Raw genomic sequence first — 18,607 nt, 5'->3', positions numbered from 1 at the left:
AAACATTCCCTACTTGGAGATATGAGGACAGATGACCAAAGATCTGTTTAAAGGGGTAGGTGTTAAGAAGCATCTCAAAAGAGAGAGTGAGAGAGAGATAAAGAGGTTCATATTAGTAATCTTGGAGTTTAAGGCCCTGAAGCCAAAGGCACAGCAGGAAAGAGGTACCAATGATTTCTGAGAAAAAAACCAGATTTCTTCCTAAGTGGGACTTAACCCAAGCTACATCTTTAACATCAATACGTAAAGGTTGTCAGAATTAACCATCGTATCCACGGCTAATTTATAAACATTTCACTTGCCAAATTACCTCAAGTATCCAGCATGGTGGGGTGGACACAACTATCCTGGAATTCAAAGTTGGGCATGTGAGAAAATCAACACAACGTTGCTACTGTGTAAGGTATAGTGTCAGCACCTTCCACCTCCCGAATATTCCCCAGTCTGCCTTTCTGCAGTTGCAAGTTGCTCACCCTCTCTAAATTCTAATGTCGCCCACCTTTCACATCTTCCCAAGTGAGGCTGCAGCATTTCTGTCCAGCTGTCTCTCAGCCCCACTCACCCCTCCTCCTTTGTTCTCTGAGTTAATGTCTTCACTCACTTGAAATTGAACTTTGCCACTCTCTCAAAGGAGTGGGAGACTTTACACTGTATTCATCTCTCCCAATAAGGGCTGATGCTTAAATACCAAATGTGTCGTTATTTAACTCTTTGACTTATTTTGTCTCCTGCTATAGTCCAGTTTTCCTCCCAGCTTCTCCACATGATGCACAGTGAAGCAATAGGGGTAGTATAGGAAATGTTTATTCATTGAGGCATTGACTGAATGGTGGCATAGTGGTAATGATACTGGATTTATAATCTAGAGGTCAGGATTAATGCTGTAGGAGTTCCAGATTAGAATTTACCAGGTGCAGCCGGAGGGATTTACATTTAATAACAGCCGGGCATTCCCAGTTTAAAATGGTGCACAGAAGTACTGCAGGTTCAAATAATTTATTCTGCATCCAAACAAAGAACAAAGAAAATTACAGCACAGGAACAGGCCGTTCGGCCTTCCAAGCCTGCACAGATATGCTACCCGTCACAACTAAAACCCCCTACTCCTCCGGGGACCGTATCCCTCTATTACCATCCTATTCATATATTTGCCAAGACACCCTTTAAAAGTCACTATAGTATCTGCTTCCATTACCTCCTCCAGCACCGAGTTCCAGGCACCCACCACCCTCTGTGTAAAAAACTTGCCTCGTACATCACCTTTAAACCTTGCCCCTCGCACCTTAAACCCATGGCCCCTGGTAACTCACTCTTCCACCCTGGGAAAAAGCTTCTGACTGTCCACTCTGTCCATGCCCTTCATAATCTTGTAGACCTCTATCAGGTCGTCCCTCAACCTCCATCGTTCCAGTGAGAACAACGCAAGTTTCTAAAATCTCTCCTCATAGCTAATGCCCTCCATATCAGGCAACATCCTGGTAAATCTTTTCTGTACCCTCTCCAAAGCCACCACATCCTTCTGGTAGTGTGGCGACATTTATGATTGTATCAGCCCCTGCCTACCCTCTCTCTTAAAAATCCCATGGCACCAAAATTAGATGATCTGGTTGTTGTCACATTGCACTTTCTGGGAAATTGCTGAGTGCAAAATTGGCTGCTATGTTTAGTATGTTTCTTCGGATTGAATGACAGGCTGGGTGAGGACATGGGGCTGGGACTTATCAGAAAGATCAAGGGTTTTGGCAGTTCTGATGTTGAATGGTGACAAACCTGAAAAGTTCGCTCCCAACACTGATGCTGCCTGACCTGCTGAGCGTTCACAGCATTTTCTGTGTGTTTTGTTTTAACCTGCTGGTTGTTTACAGTCTGATCCATCCAGTGGCATGGGACGTTAGTAACCTCAGCCTCTCCCCGATATGGGCAAAGTGCCTCACCTCCAGGGCTCCGAGTCAGCTGGCATCTCGAAGCTGGTCACTGCGTGTTACCTTGGCCACTGGTATTTCAGTGCATCACTTTCACAGAGTGACCATTTCCCTCTCCTTTCAACTGCGTTTCAGTGAGATATTGTGGTCCACCTGTTCGGAAATAAGGTTTACAGGAATAAGACGGGAAAAAGCAATTATTGAATTTTCCAGCACATCAGGAGGCCATTAACCTGTGCTGATTCTCTGAAAGTGGTATCAAATTTGTCTCATTCTTATGCTCTTATTCCACAGCTCTGTATTTGTTACTTTTTGAGTATTTATCCAACTGTCTTCTAAAAATCACAATTAAATCTACTTACAACCTTTTTCAGGCAGTGCATTGAAGATCATAACAATTGATTGTGTAAAATATTTCCATGTTTTCCTCTGAATTCTTTACCAATTATTTTAAATCCGTTTCCTTGGTTACTGGCTGGCAGATAGGAGATCAGATAGGATATGATAGGTTAGGGTTGGATAGGAAGGGGTCTCATGACAAAGTGCAAGGTCAATAAAATGATGGACTGGAATGTCTTGAGTATCAATGAAAAGAGAAATACAGAAACATCAGTCACATGAAAATGTCATTAGTCAGAAAATTGTCATTCCCGCAATTTTGGAAAATGGTTTTTTTGATAACTGAGAAATCACCCTTACTCTGTGCTGAGTCATATAATCTTCAATAATCTTTTATGACCATCGGATATTCCAAAGCACTTATTATAGACAATTAAGTACTTTTTGAGATGGGGTCATTGGTATAATGTAGGAGACATGGCAGTCAATGTGTACAAAGCAAGCTCCTACAATCAAGAACAGCTTCTTCCTTGCGGTTATCAGACTTCTGAACGAACCTCTCAAATTTCAAATCTAATGTTGATCTTGCTTTTTGTGCACCTTCTTTGCAGCTGTAACTGTATTCCTCGTTCTGTTCAATTGTTGTGTGTTATGATCTGCCTGTATCGCACACAAAGCAACATTTTCCACTGTACTTACGGACATGTGACAATAATAAATCAAATCAAATCAAATCAAAAATCAATCATAATGTGATAATGACCAAGTAATTTGTTTTATGTGATGCCACCCTAGGCATAAATATTAGCCAGGACACAGGGGAGAATTCCCTGTTTCTCAGAAAAATAGCGCTGTGGGATATTTCGCGTGCCTTGGAGCCTCAATTTAACACCTCATCCAAAATATGACACCTCTGGCAGTGCAGCACTCCCTCAGTAGTGCAACTAAAACAAAACATTCAATATGAAAGCCAATCATCCTTTAACAATTCACTTTATATTTTTACACGTCTCTGCATTACCGTAGAATTTCCTCGTGTTAATCTTTGGTTTAGAACAATCTGCTGTTAATTCTCCCCCAGTGTTCATCAATGGATCTGCGGCAAATAAATTGGCTTACAAACATCAGCTAATTAAAGCCTTTGAACAATCTGTTATTCGTTGAAATATTGGCAGAACAGTGCATCCATTGACTAAAACTCTCATTTGATTTTAATGTTGTTGCACTAAAGCTAAGACTTGAACATTTTTCCACCTTTGCCATTAACTTGTTGCACTAAACCTTTATAAATCACCAGTTAAGTCTCCAGCCTTGGTGTGTCCAATTTGAGGTGCTACACTTAAGCATTTCAAAACTTCAGACAGGGCAAGATGGAGATATACTAGAGCATGACAAATTTTAGCCATAAGGAGAAACTGGAGAAGCTGTGATCTCCTTGAAACAGAACAAGATCACAGCTTTGAAGAAGAATCATACTCCATTTCTTTCTCCATAGATTCTGCCAGATCTGCTAAATTTCTCCAGCCTTCTCTGCGTTTATTTTGGATTTCCAGCATCTGCAGTATTTTATTTTTATGAGTTTTAATAGTGGTGTCTGAAAGTAGGAGGCATTTTCACAGAGTAAATAAGATGAAACCACATCCAGTGGCAGAAGGGTTTGGTAATCAGAGGTTCCCAAACATCCCACGACGACATGAGGAAAACATGTGTTATGCAGTGAGCCGCTATAGTCCGGAATGCACTGCGTGCGATGGCAGTAGCAGGAGATTCAATACTCATCCTGAAAAGGGAGTTGAATAAATATATGAAGGTGACCAGTTCGCTGGGAGATGGTGAAGGAGTAGGGCATTGGGACTAACTGGATAGTTTTGCAAAGAGCCAGTAAAGGCACAATGCACAGAATGATCTCGTCTGTGCTCTCCAATTCAATAATTCTAACGCTTCACTTCTGAAGACGATGATCAGGGGTCAGTATATGAGCAGCCAGGGTCCCTCCAGTCCTTTACCCAAGTATCTGTTCCTTTTGTATTGAGTCTTGTTGATAAATGTTTGCAAACTATTCAATTTTGTTTTGAAGGGGGCACACAGTGAGGAAATCTCACAAACAACTATAATATTTTGCATTTATATAGCACCTTTAGCATTGTGTATCATCTCAAGGCATTTCACAGGAAAGTTAGCAAACAACATTAGTTACTGACAGAACAGAAGTTGATGGAAAAGCTCAGCAGGTCTGACAGCATCTGTGAAGAAAAAGATCAGAGTTAACATTTCAGGACTGGTGACCCTTCCTCAGACCTGCTGAGCTTTTCCAGCAACTTCTGTTTTTGTTCCTGATTTACAGCATCCGCTGTTCTTTCAGTTTTTCACACTAGTTACCGAGCCTAGGTGGATATTTAGGACAGATAACCAGAAATTTGATCAAAAAGGTCAGCTTTACAGAGTATTTTAAAGGAAGGAAGAAGTGGAGAGATTTAGAGTAAGAATTCCAGAACTTTAAGCCTCAGAGGCTGAAACACAGCTGCCAATGGTGGAGTGATTAGAATTCGGATTGTACAAGAGAGCAGAATTGGTGAAGATTGTAGGGCTCATCTGTTACTGTCCTCATCTGATCCTGACACTTTCTAACAGATAGCACTGTACAGTGATTCAGAATTTGCCTCTGGGCAGATCAAGAATACAGAGGCTAATTGAGGTGCCACCCAGCTGAGATCAGCTAAATCAGCAGGGAGCAGGGATTAGAGACTAGTTGTTAAATGAATCAATTTAATCTCATAATCCAGAATGTGGATGGTTAGATCATAAGGTGTTAACCCGCTCTCTGGTACTCTCAGACACCGGTGAAATGCCCCCATCTGCTCTTCAATGAGGCACAATGCACATTACCCAAGGAGAGGAGAGAGTGCACATGCTTTTCCAATTTCCTGATATCCCTAACTGGAATTCAAACAAACTCTACAATGCTTTAATTGGTTAATTACAGGCTTGTGAACCCAGTTTGGAAACAAATCAACAGAAATGATTCTATGATTCCACGCCTCTATGAAATACAACTGCTCCAATGTTGCCGAGTTTGATAAATTGAGTTCACAGGGTTGAGATAGTTTGGAATCAGCCCTGAAATCCTGCCCTCTCACTCAGTAACCCCACAGAGGACGGTGTTTCATTTAAACGGGACTCACGTTGCAAATGACTCAGAGATGACTAAAACATTCGCGTCATCCTTCCTCAAGCAATAGCCAAGCACTGAAGAATTTATTTCCAGTTTTTTTTTTCTTTCCAATGCCTCAGTCTGTTTAATTTAAGTGACCATTCTGTTGCCAAACATCCACTAAACATTCCCTTCACAGTCAGAACCATCTGAAGAACAGACTGAATGCGCTATTTCATTAACATCAGCTCCAACAAGGTGAAATGTTCAGTCCTAGCTTCCTTTGTGAGCCCAGTCAGAATAATATTGCCTCACAATGTTTCTAGAAAAGAAGTAAAATGTACAATCCATTTCTGAGATCAAATCTGGATTCTGATTGAGGGGTCTGGAAGGTTTAGACATAAACAATAACCCAGGAGCTAGGTATAACCTGAAATCTAATCAAGGGGTTTGGAGTGGCTATAAATAGAATATCAGTCATCCCAGATTAAGGCACAATCCAAATCTAATCGAGGGGAGTTGGTGTGGTTTATAAATGGAATAATAAATATTTGAAAGTGAGTTACAGAGTGGAATCTAATACTTTTATACGTACCTGGGAGTTAGGCGTCGCCAGTTATGATTGTATTTATTGCCTATCCCTAACTGTCCTGGGGAAGGCGGTGGTGAGTTGTCTCCTTGAACTGCTGCAGTCTTTGAGGTATGTCAATGTCCAGAATCCTGTTAAGAAGGAAGTTCCAGGACTTTGACCCAGTAAGCAAAAAAATTATGGAATATTTCCAAGTCAGGACAGAGTGGGACTTGGAGGGTTGTTTGATGTGGTCTGTCAAGAGAATAACAGACACCCGGGAGTGAATTACAGATTGGAATCTAATCGGGGGATCAGGGTGGATATTATACAGAATAACAGATACCTGCAAGACTGAATCTAATCAAGGTGTTCAAAATGGTTTATAAATAGAGTAACAGATATCCAGAAGTAGGCTACAGTCTGGAATTTGATCATGATAATCCAATCTAATCTAACAATGAATCAAATAATGATTAAATTATTTTGATAAATGATGATCCCAGGATGTTGATGGTGGGAGATTTAGCAAATGGTAACTGGAGAGCCTGAAATGAATCTCTATTGTTGGAGAACTGCCTTACATTTCGGGGTGCACAAGTATTATTTACCACTTAGCAGCCCAAACAGGGGCATAGGAGGAATTCCTGAATTTAGTCCATGGCAGCAGAAGGCACGGCTACCAATGGTGGAGTAAAATGTGTGGGAGGTCAACAAGAGGTCAGAGTTGGAGAATGAGATATCAGACTCTAAGGTATAAAGCACATGACTGTAATCACAAGGTTATTATGTCATTTTGGAATCAACTTGCAGTTCCTAGCCCATGCTGTGTTAGCTGTTATCAGCTGGTGTGTGCTGGCGCCGTCTTTGCCTCAGTGCCTTGCTGTACCCCAACAACAGGCACAGTGCCCTCAGGAACTGTACCCCAACAACAGGCACAGTGCCCTCAGGAACTGTACCCCAACAACAGGCACAGTGCACTCAGGGACTGTACCCCAACAACAGACACAGTGCCCTCAGGGACTGTACCCCAACAACAGGCACAGTGCCCTTAGGGACTGTACCCCAACAACAGGCACAGTGCCCTCAGGGACTGTACCCCAGTAACAGGGACAGTGTCTTCAGGGACTGTACCCCAACAACAGGCACAGTGCCGTCAGGGACTGTACCCCAACAACAGGCACAGTGCGCTCAGGAACTGTATCCCAAATTGAGGCACAGTGCCCTCAGGAACTGTACCCAAACAACAAGAACCGTGCCTTCAGGAACTGTATTCAGGCAGAGTCAGTGCCTTTGTGTGTAGAGGGGGAGGAGAGAGGGAACTGGAACAAAAGCAAAAATATTTTAAAAATTAAAACAACACAAATCTGGGACTGATCTGCAAGCTGCTGCAATGACCCGTGGTTGTGTAGGTGGAGACTGACATTAACCAGTGTGAGTCACTGCTATGCAAACACATTCTCTTTATAAAATACTTGCCTGCCACCACCATCTTCCTCTTCCTTTTCCTCTTGAAGGAGAATTCAATCATTTCTAGCCTCTGAATCACTTCCTGCCTCGCCTGCGTAAGGGATGTTTATTAATGGGTCTTCATCATTACTTCATCATAAATTTGGCTGAAGCATAACTTACATCAGGAATCATCAATGCAACTCATGCTGTTCACTGCCTCATGGTGATACCGTGGTGTCAATCTGTCCTCCCTTCCTTAGAGATCTAAGGCCTAAAGGATCAGTATAATGTCACTTTGCTGTGCATCTCTGCAGGTTAATGGAGTGAGAGGTTGGGATGTAAGAAATTGAGGTTACAGCTTAGAGTGGGCTGACCTCAGAAGAAGTGGCTGTAAGGGGTCTCCAACCAGCCTTGGTGTCTCTCACTTAGGGGCAAGCATTGGTTAGTCTTCCAGCACTTCAAATCCCATTCCAAGAACTTGAGGATAATATTCAGGTCGACGCTGCCAGTGCAGTATTGAGGGGGTTCCAAACTGTCAGAGATGCTGCCTTTCAGGTGAGATGTTAAACCAATACCCTGTCTTCCCCCTCAGGCAGATGCAAATGATCTCACAGCACTGTTCTGAAGAGGAACAGGAGAGGTCTCCAGGGTATCCCTCAAGCAACAGCACAATAACAGATTATTTGAAACAAAAATTGTTGTTTTGAGGGGAATCTGCGGAGAGAGAGAGGGCAGAGTTATCATTTCAGGTCCTGTGACCCTTCTTCAGAACTAAAAGTAGCGAGGGAAAGGTGGTATTTATGCTGATGATAGGGGGCATGGGAGCAGAAAAAGGAATGAGTGGATAGGTGGTGACAGAGCCCAGAGACAGAGAGAAAGAAAGTTAGGCAAAGGTATGCCAGGAAGGGAGCAAAGCTGATGATGGAGGCAATGAGTAGGTGAAAATGGTTGGCTGTGCTGAAAGCACCCAACAATACCTTGGGTCTGAGGGTGCCAAACGGACATGGAAGGCAGTGTTCGGGCTCTAAAATGATTGAACTTGATACTGAGCCCTGATTCTGCAGGGTCCCCAACCAGAAAATAAGGTGCTGTTCTTTCAAGGCTTACCTCGTTGTCTACCCCTTTGTGGCTTGTGGAACCTTGCTGTGCCACAACCAGCTGCGTGTTTTCTCCATTGCAACAGCAACTACTCTTTCAAAAGCACTTTATTGTTTTCATGGCACTTGGGGATGTCCTGAAAGATGCTGAAAGGAGCTACACTTATGCCAGCCTTCCATCACGATTATTATCCAGCTGCTTGGACTGGAAGCACATGTGCAACATGGCGCTGTGGAGAAAACCCAGTGACACTCAGAACTCTGCGTTCAGGCCCCATAAGGGGCTGGGGGTGGATATAGACGGTTACCTGAAAATACCAGCGCCAGCTGGCTCTCTCAGTGATGGGGGTGGGGGGATATTGGGGCTAGTGTGGTCAACTGCCTGCATGGGGCAGGCTCACACAGCCATGACAAATCCAACTAAAGGAGGCAGCTGGAACAGCCCCTGTGGCACAGGGGTAATGCCCCTACCTCTGAGTGAGGAGGCGCATGTTCTAGCCCCACCTGCTCTAGAGGTGTGTCATAACTGGACAATTATAAACGCCAAAGAGGTGACAGGGTTTTTCCATTTGACTTTCAGTTTCCTGAACAAACAGAGGCCAGTGCAGAGGCTGAGTTGGGAGAACAGGGAGGGCCAGTGCTTCAGGTAGGCCTGGGGGTGTCTGCATCCATACAATCACTCTATAGAGGTATTCCACTCCATACCACCCGTGCCAGGCCTGGTTACAACACCATTGTTTCATTAAAGTTATAGAAACAGTTGGTGAATGGGCACCTCCATGTTACCTACGCACCGTCATAGCCTGCTGCCTTCTGATTGACTCGCTGTCTTTAAGAATTCCCCTATGCCCTTTATTTGAACCTGTCTCTATGCTAATGTAGGGCACGTGCCCAGTGGGTGACTGTGCACACTCTCAAGGGCGGATTCAGGATGCACAAACATTTCCGACTTCTCTTTCCTCACCCAGCCCACAATACATTGGGAAAATTCATCCCACAATACATGAAAAGGGGTCACTCCAAATATTCATGGAACCTCCATCCCTGGGACACTATCTTCCAACAGTGGGTCCAAGTCTTCAGTGGGGTTGAGGATCAAAAAAAAATTGGCAGCGAAAGGAAGGTGAAGAGAACCACAGGCTATTGCCAGACCATTTAAAGCACCATCCAAACTGTATTGACCACATAAAATGAAGAGAGTTACACTGGATTGTAAAAGTTTAATTCTTCTTTTAACTATCCGCTTCCTAGTATTGTCCTGAAACGACAGCTGGTGCCATCAGCTGAAGAAACTGAAACTCAGTTAATTTCAAAGAAGTCAGATATTAATAACCAAGGCAGCAAACTGGGCTTCAGTGCAGTCAGTGTGGATCCAACCAGAGATCTGCATGCGAAACAATGGAGATTCAAGTAACCCAAACTAGTGACTGTTCTTCAAACAAAGAATGCTGGAAATCACAGCAGGACAGGTAGCATCCATGGAGAGACAGCAAGCTAATGTTTCGAGTCTAGGTGACTCTTCATCAAAGACTTCTCGTTGTGATGCTGGAGCTTTAGCACTTTCATTGATACAGTCTGCATAACTCTCTCATACAAACTGCACCCTCTCTTTCTTCAGAACGGCTAGATGAGCCACGCATCCTTTTCAAAACTAAATCAGCATTCCTTGTCAAATAAACATTAAATTGTCTAAATGAACAATATAGCTATACTAAGAGTAAAGGGGTGGCTAGGGAGAGAATAGGTCCCCTTAAAGATCAGCATGGCCATTTGTGTGTGGAGTCACAGGAGATTGGGGAGATTTTTAATGAATATTTCTCCTCAGTGTTTACTGAGGAGAGAATCATGGATGCTAAGGAAATAAGGGATACAAGCGGGAACGTTTTGGACCACATATGTATTACCAGAGAGGAGGTGTTTGTAGCCTTAGATCGCATTAAGGTGGATAAATCCCCTGGGCCTGATCAAGTTCATCCTCGGATGTTGTGGGAGGCTAGGGGAGAAATTGCAGAGGCCCTTGCAGAGATTTTTGCTTCATTTTTAGCCTCTGGTGAAGTTCCAGAAGACTGGAGAGTGGCTAATGTTGTTCCATTGTTTAAGAAAGGTAGCAAAGACAAGCCAGGGAACCACAGGCCAGTGAACCTGACATCAGTGATAGGCGAGTTATTGGAGAGGGTACTGAGGGACAGGATCAACCAACATTTGGATAGTCAAGGTATGATTAGGGATAGTCAGCATGGATTTGTGCGTGGGAAGCGATGTCTGACAACTTTCTTAGAGTTTTTCGAAGAGGTAACCAAGGGGATGGATGAGGGTAGAGCAGTGGATGTTGTCCATATGGACTTTAGTAAGGCCTTTGACAAGATCCCGCATGGCAGGCTAGTCATGAAGGATAGGTCACATGGGATCCAGGGAGAGCTAGCTAATTGGATTCAAAACTGGCTCAATGATAGGAAGCAGAGGGTGATGGTTGAAGGCTGTTTCAAGGCCTGTGACTAGTGGCGTGCCACAGGGGTTGGTGCTGAGACCTTTTGTTATTTGTTATTTACATAAATGATCTGGATGTGAATGTACAAGGCATGATTAGTAAGTTTGCAGATGATACAAAATTAGGAGGTATTGTTGATGGTGAGAAAAGTTATCAAAAATTACAGAGGGATCTTGATCAGATGTGTAAGTGGGCTGAAGATTAGCAAATGCAATTTAATACAAATAAATTTGAGGTGTTGCACTTTGGAAAGTCAAACCAAGGTAGGACTTACACAGTAAATGGGAAGGTCCTGAGAAATGTTGTGGAATAGAGGGTACATAGTACATAGTTCGTTGAAAGTGGTGTAACAGGTAGACAGGGTGGTGAAGAAGGCATTTGGCATGCTGGCCTTCATTGGTCGAGACATTCAGTATAGGAGTTGGGATGTTACGTTATAGTTGTATAAGTCATTGGTGAGGCTGCACTTGGAGTGTTGTGTACAGTTTTGGTCACCCTGTTATAGGAAAGACATAGTTAAACTGGAAAGTGTGCAAATAAGATTTACGAGGATGTTGCCAGGGCTAGTAGGCCCGAGTAATAGGGAGAGGTTGGCCAGGATAGGACTTTATTTCTTGGAACATAGGAGAATGAGGAGTGACCTTATTGAAGTGTATTAAATCATGACGGGCATAGGTAGGATGATTGCATGTTGTCTTTTTCCCAGGGATCGAGTATTGTAAACTCGAGGGCATAGGTTTAAGGTGAGAGGGGATAGATTTAAGAAGGACCTGAGGGGCAACTTCTTCACGCAGAAAGTGGTGTATATATAGAAAGGGCTGCCAGAGAAAGTGGTTGAAGCAGGTACAATAGGAACATTTAAAAAAACATTTGGATTGGTACATGGATGGGAAGGGTTTAGAGGGATATGGACCAAATGTGGGCAATTGGAACTAGCTGAGCGGACACCATGGTCAGCATGGACCAGTTTGGGCCGAAGGGCCTGTTTCCATGCCGTATTACTCTATGACTCTATCAAATAAAAAGGCTCTCATTGTGGAGTCAAAACATTGAAGAATTAATAACTCTATATTTTTATCTTTTAAATTCCAAGTCAAACACTTTAAATAAGCACAGAAACTTGGAATAAAGAAATGTCCTATTGAACTCGAAACATGAACTCTGTTTCTCTCTCCACAGATGCTTCCAGGACCTGCTGAGTTTCTGTTTTTGTTTCCAATTTCCAGCATCTGCAATTCTTTCCTTTTAATTTAAACAAGTAGACTATTTTAAGAAGGATTTGAACCACAATAAATGGAGCATAGGTTTGTAAAGAGACCATCCTTAAATGTCAGAATATTCAGGAAAACATGTGAAGATGCAACGGTGGGTGAGAAAGGGATATGTTTATGAGATGAGTGGATGTTTATTGGATTTGGTTGTAATGATTTTGAGTGTTTGTGTATTTCTGTCCCTTTAAAATAAACTATGGATTAGCTTCTGCTAAGGTAGATATTCCTTTCGCAGTCCCAACGTTTAAATGCTGTGGAAATAGGTTGTGGTCAATGAGAGTGCAATTGCAATGGTAGCTAAGTTGGAGCTTGCTCCTAATCAGTGAAAACCAGCACAAATTGATCCACTTTCTTGTTCAAGTATCCTTCACGCTTTGAAATGGGTTTTTTAAAGTGTGATATATGCTGTCAAACTTGTGCAAATCAATATTGACACAATTTTTTTTATATAAGTGAGGAACTAGTCTTTGATCAGATTAACATAAAACAGCACTCTGCTGACCCTGATGCATTTCTGAACTGATCTCTTCTGCCTGCCCATAGTCTGCTTCCCTCTGTTCCCTGCCTGTTCGTGTGTCTGTCTAAATGCCTCTTAAACATTGCTACTGTGTCTGCTTCTACCACCTCCCCTGGAAAGTGAGTTCCAGGCATCCACCACCCTCTGTTTAAAAAAAACTTGCCTCAAACATCTCTTTAAATCTTCTCCTTCTCACCTTAAACCTATGCCCTCTAGTATTTGACATGTCTACCCTGGAGAAAAGACTCCATCTATCCACCCTATCCATGCCTCTTATAATTTTATATACTTCTAGATATCATTGCACACTTTGGGAGCAGGTGGGGCTTTAATCCATGTCATCTGGTTTAGAGATAGGGGCACTACCACCGTACCACAAGATCAGGTCACCCTTCAGCTTCCAATACTCTGGTGAAGACAAAGCAATCACACGAGGACTCAAACCTGAAATCATGTGCTAACATCCCGAGCCACTCCGAACGCAGGTACGTTTCCCGTTAGGCATTGGCTGCCTGGGAATTGAGATACAGTAAAACTTGTCTCATCTGCCAGTGCAACCAGAATTTCTGACCACACAATCTTTTTCTAAAAAAAAAGCCAGTCACTCCTAAGGAATTGTGAGTGAAAGTGACAGCTCGATTTTTATGAAAGCCAGAAGCTTGGTCTTCAACCTTCACATCACTGACCTGATCAGAGATAAGCTGAACAGCAACATTGATCCTCCCTACATCCTAGTCTTTCCATTGGGACCTTCTCATTTTTAATTTATGGGCATCACCCTTTCCCAAGTGTGCCAGACGACCCAAATCTGACTGACTTTGAAAATTAGCCAGTAATGCTCCTGTTTTCTGGGCTGGATTACAAGGGCAGTGAAGTAGTATATTTTACATATGTGCAGTTTTTAAATGTACCTTTTGATATCATCAGCCTCAACAGTGCCAAAGTTCCTCAGGCCTAACTCTACCTGTCACCGTCTCTGAGTGTCAGCTCAGTCAAAACTCTAGTGCCCAAATCCATGTACATAACAAATCCATATACATAACAAATCCTGACAATACCTGTGCCCACTGGCCTTACTGCCTCCCAGTCTGGTAAAACCTCAACTTCAAAATTGTTTTCACATCTCTCACCTCTTCCTAACACCATAACCTCCTCCAATCCCAGATCTTTCCAAGATCTCAGTGCTCTTCCATTTCAGGTTTCTTACACATCATTGGTGTTTTTTTTTAATTGTTCAATCTTGAATTGCTGGTCTTCAGCTGCTAAGCCACAAAGCTCTAGAATTCCCTCCTAAACCTTTCTGTCTCCTTTAAGATGCCCCTTAAAACCTACTTTTTCAATAGAGCCTCTGGTTACCTGATTAAACATGTGACCAGTTGTCAACATTTATTTGCTCATGATTCCTTTGTAGTACATATTTAATATCTTGAGTTTGAGTTTGAATTTGATTTATTGTTGTCACATATACTGGGATACAGTGAAAAGTGTTGTTTTGCGGGCTATACAGGCAGATCGTACCATATAAAGTGCATCAGGGTAGCAGAACAGAGTGCAGAACGCAGTGTTACAGCCACACAGAAGGTGCAGAGGGAGAGATCAACATTAACATTTGAGAGGTCTATTCAACAGTCTGATAACAGCAAGAAGAAGCTGTTCTTAAATTAGTTCATATGTGTATTCAAATTTTTATACCTTCTGCCCAACAGAAGAGGATGGAAGAGAGTATAACCGGGATGGGAGGTGTCTTTGATTATTTTGGCTGCTTTCCTGAGGCAGGGGAAGGTATAGATGGGGTCAATGGAAGGAAGACTGGTTGACATGATGGACTGGGCTGTGTTCACGACTCTCTGTAATTTCTTGTGGTCTTAGGAAGATGCTGTGATGCATCCAGATAGGATGCTTTCTAAGGCGCAACTATAAGAATTATTGAGAGTCCTTATGGACATGCTGAATATCCTTAGCCTCCTGAGGAAGGAGAGGTGTTGATGTGTTTTCTTGACTGTCATGTTAACGTGGGTGGACTAGGACAGATTGTTAGTGATCGTCACTGCCAGGAACATGATGTTCTCTCAACCATCTCCACCTCAGCACCATTGATGCAGACAGGAGCGTGCCCTCCACTCCTCTTCCTGAAGTCAATGACCAGCTCCTTCGTTTTGCTGATGTTGATAGAGAGATTGTTGTCTTTACATCATTCTGCTAAGCACTCAGTCTCTTTCCTGTATTCTGTGTCATCGTTTTTTGAGATCTGACCTACAACGGTGGTGTTGTCAGCAAACTTGTAAATGGAGTTGGGGCAGAATTTGGGGCCACACAGTCATGAGTGCATAAGGAATACAGTATGGGGCTGAGTATGCAGCATTACGGAGCACCCGTGTTGAGGATTATGGTGGAGGAGATGATGCCTATTCTTACTGATTGCAGTCTAGGGTCAGGAAGTTGATGATCTAACTACAGAAGGGGGAGCTGAGACCTAGGTTACAGAGTTTACAGATTAGTTTGTTTGGGATTATGGTGTTGAAGGTGGAGCTGTAGTCAGTAAGCAGGAGCCTGATGTAGGTATCCTTGTTATCCAGATGTTCCAGGGATGAGTGTAAGGCCAGGGAGATGGCATCTGCAGTGGCCCTGTTGCACCAGTAGGCGAACTGCAAAGGATCAGGGCAATCTGGGAGGTTGGAGTTGATGTGAGCCATGACTAAGCTCGCAAAGCTCCTAATGAAGGTCAGAGCCACCAGGGAGAAGTCATTGAGGCATGCTGCATAACTTTTCTTTGGCACCGGGATGACGGTGGTTTTCTTGAAGCAGGTGGGGACTTCAGATTGTGGTAAGGACAGGTTAAAGATGTCAGTGAATACTCCTGCCAGCTGGTCCGCACAAGATCTGAGTGCACAGCCAGGACTCAATCTGGGCCAGCCACTTTCCTTAATAAGGCTGATCTGACATTTGCGGCAGTCACCATGGGTACAGGTGCATCCAAGGCTGTTGGGACAGGTGACATAATTTCACTGTCCTTCTGCACAAAGCAAGCATAGAATGCATTGATCTCATCGGGTAGGGATGTCCTGTTGCCTGTGATTCTGTTTGACTTTCTTTTGGAGCCATTATGTCGTGTAAGCCTTGTGACAACTGATGGGCGTCCATGTGGTTAGTGAGGGTCTGATGCTTAGTGTGGTATTGCCTTTTGGTGTCTCTGATGGCCTTACAAAGGTCATACCTGGATTTCCTGTCTAGGTCAGGGTTGTGTGACTTGACCACCTCAGACCTGGACTTCACTAGGGAGTGGATCTCCCTCTTCATCCATGATTTCCAGTTGGGGAACGTTCAGATTAACTTCTTTGGCACGCAGCCTCCTACACACTTACTAATGAAGTCTGTAACAGTCGTGGCATACTTGTTTAGGTTAGCCACTGAGTTCTTAAATATGGACCAGTCTGCTGACTCTAAACAGTCCTGTGGAAGCCCTTCCATTGCCTCAGACCAACGTTGCACTATTTTCTGTACTGGGTCCTCATGCTTCAATTTTTGCTTGTAAGCCGGGAAAGGACGGTATAAGAGCAAGTTTTGGTTATGTGAATGCGCAGCCTGGCATATCTGGGTCTTTTTTTCTTTTATTCATTCACAGGATGAGGGCGTCGCTGGCTAGGCAGTTACGAGTCAAGTACATTGCTGTGGGTCTGGAGTCACATGTGGGTCAGACCAGGTAAGGATGGCAGTTTCCTTCCCTAAAGGACATTAGTGAACCAGATGGTCTGAAAGGGTCAATACTAAAGAATACCATAAGCACCACCCACTTTGATGGTGTTATGTGGATTTGAGAGCAGAGCAGTTTCACATCTCAATGGAGTGAGGCCAACATCTGGTTTTCTGCAGGGTTCTCTGTGACAATGTCCATCATGTCAATGTGACCTGAAACTAGTTGCTAACATGCAATAAATTCTATCTTGATAATCCTAACTCCGCTAGTTACAGCAGAAAGGAATCTTCTTCTGCCACACTGGACCAAGCAGGTCCTGTAGTTTCTAATATGTGAAGAATATAGCAGTAGCAATCTTCATCAGCTGACATATGCACGCAACAGGAAAGGTGGTGGTGTGGACCTGATCTGAGAACACACAGGGAGCAGCAATATGAGATCTTCTCATTTAGCTTGAGATAAGAGCAGGGAAGAGATGAAGATTTAAGAACTCCACTGAAGAAACTCTTGGGGCAATGCCAACCAAGGAAGAATGAATGGTAAATTTCAGGCCTGGTAAGAGCCACACCGCAACACGAGAGTTAGCAACTCCCTGGACAGATTCCCCTCCACGCCACTCACCATCCTGACTTGGAAATGTATCACCATGCCTTCAGTGTTGCTGGGTCACAATCCTGGAATTCCTTCCCGAGTGGTATTATGGGTCTACCTGCTGCATGTGAACTGCAGCAGTTCAAGAAGGCAGCTCACCACCACCCAGAGGGATGGGGTAGGGAGCTAAAGAGGCATGTTTAGTAAGATATGGACAGAGATGTCACTAGGTGTCACCCTAACTCACACTTAGCCAAAAGAATATAGTTATTGGGCTAAAACCTATCACTCGAGAAAAATACTAAGAAAACTAATGGGGCACAAGGTCGATAAGTATCCTGGACATGATGGGCTGCATCCAGGATTTTAAAGGAAGTATTAGTGGAAACTTCAAAGAGTCATAGATTCTGGAGAAGTCCCAGATCATTGGACAACTACCAATGGAACTCTTTATTCAAAAAAGGAAGGAGACAAAAAGCAGGTAACTATAGGACAATTTACCTAATGTCTGCCATTGGGAAAATGTTAGAGTCTATTATAAAGGATGTATTAGTAAAGCATTTAGGAATATACAAGATAATCAAGAAGAGTCAGCTTGGATTCATGAAGGTGAAATCACACCTGATAAATTTATTACAATTCTTTGAGGAGGTAACAAGCAAGACAGATAAAGGAGAAAAAGTAGATGTCACATATTTGAATTTCCTAAAGGCATTCACTAAGGTCCCACATGTTAGGCTACTGAATAATTCATAGAATCTCTACAGTGTGGAAACAGGCCCTTTGGTCCAACAAGTCCACACCGACCCTTAGAACATCCTACCCAGACCCATACCCCCTATAACCCACCTAATCTACACATCACTGAACGCTACGGGCAATTTAGGCTGACTAATACACCTAGCCTGCACATCTTTGGACTGTGGGAGGAAACCGGAGCACCCAGAAGAAACCCACGCAGACACGGGGAGAATATGCAAACTCCACACAGACAGTCACCAGAAGGTGGAATTGAACCCGGGTCCCTGGTGCTGAGAGGCAGCAGTACTAACCACTGAGCCACCATGCTGCCCTTGAATAAGATAAGAGCCTATGGAATTACAGACAGCAAAGTTGGATACATTAAAAGCTGAAGCATACTTGGTTTAACGGGATAAGATAGTTTGGGAGACTTTACACTATTCACAGAAAAAGGCAGGGAATCCTTCATAAGAGCTGTGATAAAGGACAGGAAACATTTATTTGAATGACAAGAGGCAGGAAACATTCAGTAAACTGTGATGAAGGCAGGAACTATTTATTAAAGCTGCAGACAGTGGGGTTATACAGTGAAGACACGAAAAAGGGAGGGATTCTCCATTATGTCTGTGGAGGTTGGAAATCCTCTAATTTACCTATGAGAAGGTGGAAATCCTCCTATTTCAGCTGCAAAATGAGGAAAGCCCTCCAGGTACAGCAGCAAAGTACAGCAGAACAGTATTACTCTAAAGTAAAAGTATTTCAAACAAGCAAAATAT

The 18,607-nt window shown here is 43.3% G+C and overlaps 1 long non-coding RNA gene across 1 annotated transcript in view; it reads right to left on the bottom strand.

The window, feature by feature from the left end:
• Window positions 1–1,449: 1,449 nt before the first annotated feature.
• LOC125486753 overlaps window positions 1,450–18,607 on the bottom strand; it is a 209,090-nt gene continuing 191,932 nt past the window's right edge. The window contains exon 8 of the long non-coding RNA XR_007265382.1: window positions 1,450–2,075. This is a non-coding gene — a long non-coding RNA (uncharacterized LOC125486753). The remainder of the gene's footprint in view (window positions 2,076–18,607) is intronic.

Source organism: Rhincodon typus, chromosome 32 (genome assembly GCF_021869965.1).
Source record: "Rhincodon typus isolate 14 chromosome 32, sRhiTyp1.1, whole genome shotgun sequence".
Taxonomy (NCBI): Eukaryota; Metazoa; Chordata; class Chondrichthyes; order Orectolobiformes; family Rhincodontidae; genus Rhincodon; species Rhincodon typus.
The sequence above is the reverse complement of the archived record's forward strand: the minus strand, read 5'-3'. Positions and strand labels throughout refer to the sequence as shown.